This window comes from Cervus canadensis, chromosome 28, assembly GCF_019320065.1.
Source record: "Cervus canadensis isolate Bull #8, Minnesota chromosome 28, ASM1932006v1, whole genome shotgun sequence".
Taxonomy (NCBI): domain Eukaryota; kingdom Metazoa; phylum Chordata; class Mammalia; order Artiodactyla; family Cervidae; genus Cervus; species Cervus canadensis.
This window is the reverse complement of record NC_057413.1, coordinates 41986389-41992259: the sequence shown is the minus strand read 5'-3', so window position 1 is coordinate 41992259 and position 5871 is coordinate 41986389. Positions and strand designations below refer to the sequence as shown.

At 51.1% G+C, this 5871-nt stretch overlaps 1 long non-coding RNA gene across 1 annotated transcript; it reads right to left on the bottom strand.

The window, feature by feature from the left end:
* Positions 1 to 371: 371 nt before the first annotated feature.
* LOC122429682 lies at positions 372 to 3208 on the bottom strand. The gene is made up of 3 exons (XR_006266085.1): positions 2807 to 3208; positions 2524 to 2577; positions 372 to 924 (listed from the first exon to the last, which is right to left on the bottom strand). It is a non-coding gene; the product is annotated as an uncharacterized LOC122429682 (long non-coding RNA).
* Positions 3209 to 5871: the final 2663 nt, after the last annotated feature.

The window sequence follows — 5871 nt, the reverse complement described above, 5'->3', positions numbered from 1 at the left end:
GATTAAAATCCACCGAGCTGAAAGAATGTATTAGGACAGCAATTCTCAAATTTGAGAATGCATCAGAATTACCTGGAGGGCATGTTAAACCACAGACTGCCAAGCCTCACCCCAGTTTTCCGATCCAGTAGTCCTCGGGCAGGACCCAAGAATGAGCATTTCTTCTAAGTTCCTGGCAGATGCTCCTGGTCTAAGGACCACATTTTGAGAGTCCCTTACTTATGAAGTACAGCCCAGGTTTGAATCTCAGGTTTGCCAGATGTAGTTGACTATCCACCTGTGAGAGTTTTGTGAGAATGACATAACTTGGCCAAAGAGCCCCACACAGTATGCACTTATGATAATTAGTAGGCAAAGCTACAGAATTCTTTTTATTTATTTTTTTTTTTTTGGAGGAGGGGTGGGTGGAGCCATGTCACACAGCTTGCAGCATCTTTCTTCCCCGACCAAGGATTGAACCTGGGCCCACAGCAGTCAAAGTGCTGAGTTCTAACCATTGGGCCACCAGGGAATTCCCAATAAGGCGACAGAAATCTTGACTTGCAGCAATGTGACACTGAACCCTCATTTTAATCAGAGCCTCAAGTTTCCCCATCTGTAAAATGCAGATAATGATACTCTGGCTCATCCCACTTTACAAGTTGCAGAAGGATCAAAGGAGTTCCTTGATGTCAGTGTCTTGGATACTATAAAGCCCTGTAGGAGAGCTTTATTACAAAGTGGTCAGACCAGAACAGCCCCATCCGGGAGCCACAGGTAGGGTTCCCTGCTCACAGAGGACATCTGAAACAGTAGTTCACAGGCTGGTGAGAGACGAATTCCTGTGAGTCCCGGCTACATTCCTGCCACCCTCAGTATATTCAGACGTCTCAGGGGAAGAGATAGGGGGCTGAGGGTGCAGCCACACCCCACTCAGCAGCATTTCTGCAAAGAAAAGGAATGTGGTGGAAGAGAGCAAAGTTGTGTAAAGGTTCCCTCCCCAGGCCTGGCCACACTGTGGCCCTCAGGTGCCTGTACCTCTGCCCACCTGGCTCCAGGGAGCAAAGACGGGCAAAAGCTGCACTCCCAGCAAGACTGTTCTGCCCCGGGTAGGCGCGTGCCCACTTGGTGCCATCTCTGCAGTTCAACTCAACAGACACATATTGTACATCTGCTAGTATAAGGCTAACAGGCTAGTTGGTATTAATGCTTTCTGAATTTTTTTTTTTAAAATACATATTTTGGAGGAATGGCCTCACAGGGGCTGAGTTGAAAATAGCTAAGAGCCCTTGGCAGTGAGAACTTGAGAAGCCTGTGGGCTTCTACACTGCCAGTAGGGAGGGGCGGGAGGCTTGACTTGACTCAGGGGCCATTTGGCAGAACAGATCAAAAGTCCAAAAACGTGCATTCTCTGACTTGGGGAAGTCTAGGACTCCATCCCAAGATGATATCACAAAATGATCTGATTTTTTTTTTTTTTTAGTCTTGGCTCTAATGTGGGTGCCCTAGGGCAAGTCACAGCTTCATTCCTAGAATGGGGTTTTTTGCCTAAAATGCAGTAAGTGCTCACTGATACTAGCATCTTGCTTGGGGGACCCTCAGATATAGAGCCCCAGATAAGAATTTGGGAGGCGAGCCCAGGAATCACGTGGGGCTCTGAGATGGGGAGGGAAGGAAGTCCGTGCAGGGCACATTTATCACGATGTGCACAGACTGAGCTGCCTGAGGAAGCGGAGTCCAGAAGGTGAGGGGGTACCTGGAGGGCTCTATTCCTTTAAGTCTTGCTTTTATTTATTTAAGTTTTTTTTTTTTTTAAGTCTTGCTTTTAAAATGCTCAAGACTGTCTCCACATTTGAACGTGAGGGAAAAATATTCTTAGGTTTGAGCCACTTATTTTGCTTTTCTGTGATACACACCTGAGTTTACTAATCCTTATCTGCAGCTGGAGGCCAGTGGCTGTCCCCAGCAAGAAGCTTTCCAGGGGGACCCAGTGTGGAGGCCCAGAAACACAGGCAAATGCTGTGATACTAACATCTCCCTAGGGAAGTGATCTCACCAAGGGACTCTACTCACACAACCCACCCTCCTGGAGCCTAATTTTGTAGTGGAAAAGTTCTCCTAGGTAGGAGTTCATCCCTCCCACCCAAATCCCTAGGGTGTCTGGCACCTCCTTCCTGCTCAGAGGTGTCACGGGACCTCCCCAAACGTGGGCTCCCTGCGCCCAACCCTTCCCAAGCCCTCCTTCACAACTGATCCTTCCCTGTGCCCTTCTCCTTGGTCTCTGGTCTCTTAGGCAACAGCCAGCACATCTGACAAGTGAATCGGTGTTACTGGGTTAATGTGTCACCCTCCAAGTAGCCAGGAGGCTACTTTGACAGGAGCCAGGAGGAGTCGAGGCCCTATGCCCAGAGCCGAGTGACGTGAAGATCACCAGAAAAGCTAGAGGCCACCCTGCTGCTGGCCTCACTTCCTGTGTGCCGCTCCCGTTTCCCCCTTCATCCCATCCCCTCCCTTGGCGCAGCCGACCGTGGTCGTAGCTCCTACCTCAGCAAATGCCAGGTCCCCACCCTCCACCGCCATTCTGCTTGAGCTGCCACTCTGAAGGCAAACGGAGTCAGAACAGAAAGAAAAATAGTAAAACTACTGAAAGAGAAGAAACAGCTGGCAGAGTGTTGGAAAAATTCCCAGGCGGGAATCCCCAGCCCTCAAGGGCTCTGACTGGCTGAGGACCTTCTTAAAGGGCAATCTTGAAATGTGCTCTTCACATCGTGGCCGACTCACAGGCGTACCCGACCCCTGGACGCCCCCCTGCCCCAGAGTGTGGTACCTGCATGAGCTGTGGAGGGTCAGAGCAGAGTTACGGTTGAGGGAGAGGGGCAGGGCTGAAGGACGCAGCAGGGGCATGGATGCGTGAGAATCCAAGCTCTTCTGGGATTCTGGGGGACAGGCAAACCCAGCAGGGGCGGGGCTTGGCAAAACCGCGCAGCCCAGAGGGCGTGCGTGCAGGTGCAGGGAGGGGGCCTCCAGGAGGCTGCGCCGGCAGCAGCAGCCGGGCGGTGGCAGCCAAAATAAAGTTGGCCGCTCTTACCTAAACCCAAGTGAGACTTTATATCCGTTCAGGAAACATGGATGGAAACTGGAAAAGGTTGAAACAGGGATCTGGCTTGTGCTTCTGCAAGTCTGAAGCAGGCATGACAGAGGTTGGCAGGCAGGGAGGCAAAAGCAGTGGTACCAACGAGCACAAAAGCAAGGCTCCAGCCATGCACGGAGACCGGCCGACTGGCCACCAGGAGGGGCTGCCATTAGGATTTCTGATGAAGAAATATGAAGGGGCCTGCAGGGTGGGCACAGGGGTGGGGGACAGGGGGTGAGGGAGAATAGGAGCGGGTCTGCAACTTACCCGAACGCTGGGTTTGAGTAATGGAGTTTGGAGAGAAAGACCAAGGCTGGACCTGACACAAATCATCACGTCTTCTGGCCAAGTCTGGGAGACCTTTCAAGTCCCCGTGTTTTGGGCTCAGGACTTGACCCACCAGAGAGGCCCCCTCACGCTTTGTGAAATGCAGTTACTGATAATACAAAGAATAATCCACAATAAAAAGGCAGTCAGTCCTCTTTGATGAGGAGAGAATAATTTCTACCAAGTTCATTAATTCCAGATAAGCTATGACCTAAGGAATGTCCCGAGCCCTATCTACTGATTCTTCTGTCTTCACTCTTCTCCCTCCAGCCAGTAAGGAGGTTAGAGGGGTTCACTGCCCGCCCCCAAACCCCAAGTCCTTGCAGCCATGTGCTTCTCCCCATTTGACTCCACACACACACCCACAGCTTCCCCTGTGGTTCGGCTGGTAAAGACTCCACCTGCAATGCGGGAGATCTGGGTTCGATCCCTGGGTGGGGAAGATCCCCTGGAGAAAGAAAAGGCTACCCACTCCAGTATTCTGGTCTAGAGAATTCTATGGACTGTATAGTCCATGGGGTTGCAAAGAATTGGACACGACTGAGCGACTTTCACTTTCACCGCCCCCAGAGTAATCCTCCAAAGGCACTTGGATACCCACTTTCCCTGCCCAGCATTCACCACCATCCAGGCCAGCCCATGTTACCTGGCACCCTGACCTCCCCCCCTTTCTCACTGAGGGGGGTGGAGTAGAGGAATGTCACTGTCAGAGCAGGGGCTCTGAGTCTGAATCTGCCTCCACTCTTGGTGCCAACATTTCCTCATCTGCAGACTAGAGATAATAACCATACCTACCTATGTGGATGTTTTGAGGATTAAATGAGTAAATAAATATAAAGCACTTAAACAAGTGCAAGGTATGTAGTAAGCACTCAATGAATGTGAGCTATTATTATCTTGGCTATGCACAATATCCACAGAGGAGGGGTTTTTGTTTTGTTCACCAGCTTCATCCTGCTGACTCGAACAGGGTTGAGCACGTAGTAGACAATGTGTGTTCATTTATTTTCTGTTGTAAACTCTGTTCTAACCTAACTCTTCCCTGTAACACATTTTATACATTCCTACCTCCATGCCTTTGCTCATGCCATTCCCGCCTCTTGAAAGGCCACACCCCATCCAGGGTTATTCCTCCTGCTATTTTGAATTGCCAGCCTCCTCCCTGCCCCCTCCCGCCCAGAGGCCTTCCCCAGGCTCAGAACCTGCACAAAACAAGCTCTCAGTAAAAGCCTCAGTGGTTTGTGGCCAGGATTTTTTTTTTTTTTTAACGCTTTGGCTCCAAAACAGAGTTTCCTCACTGACTTGGCACTTAATGTTCACCACCTCCTGGGGTGGGCCCTAAGAAGTGGCGCCCCTCCCCACCAACCAGCGACTATATATGTCACTCATCTTGTGGCTTTGACATTCAGAGAGGGCTTCCCAGGTAAAATTACCTGAATAACTACACATAACTGGACACGTGGTCTCCAAACCACAGTTTCTAGGCTTCCTAATTGGCGAGTTGAGAGACATGGCATCTGTTTGCCCGAGAAACATGAGCCAGGCGGCTTCACATCAACAGCCCGCTTTCCGCCCCGGATGGGGCAACAGCTGCCTTAACTCGGCTGTTTGTGCACTAAAAAAAGAAATTCCATGGTGACCAGTTGACTCAAGCCAGCTCCCAAAGTGAGGAGGTACTTTCAAAGTAATCCCTGATGACACCAAACGCTCCCCACCCAGTCCTTAATGAAAAGAAAAAACAAGGGCAAAACTTGAGCAGGAATTTGCATCAGTTGATATTCTAAACCTCCTGGAGTGTGTGGTGTCTGAGCGGGAGTTGCATCTAGAAGGTCGCAGGCCTAACAGCCCCCGCCAGGCAAGCTTGTCCCCCCCTGCCCAGAGACAGGGCACTCTCCCCACTCCCTGAGAAGGATCACAGTGCCATCAGAAGGTCCTCCTCTGAGGCTGGGGGCGGGGAGAGAACAGGAGGTTGACTTGACTAGCAGCATGTCCGGGCCGGACTGTCCACGGGCCTCCCTAGATAGCATGATCATGTGTTCTCCACAACCAGCAGATGCACACTTACCACACATTAGGCCTTCTTCTCAGTGCATTACACACATAGCTCTTTTTTAAAATTAGTTTATTTATATTTATTTTTGGTTGCAGTGGGTCTTCGTTGTGGTACACGGGCTTTCTCCAGTCGCGGAGAGCAGGGGCTTCTATTTGCAGTGTCCAGGGCGTCTCACTGCCCTGGCCTCTCCTGTTGCAGAGCACAGACTCCATGCACCAGGGCTCTGTTGGTTGGGGCACATGGTGCTCGGTACTCGTGGCGCCTGGGCTTAGCTGCTCCAAGGCACGTGAAATCTCCCCCAACCAGGGGTCCTGTAGCCCCTTCACCGCAGGTGGTCGTGTCCACTGTGCAGCCAGGGACGTCCCACAGTTCTCTCTCA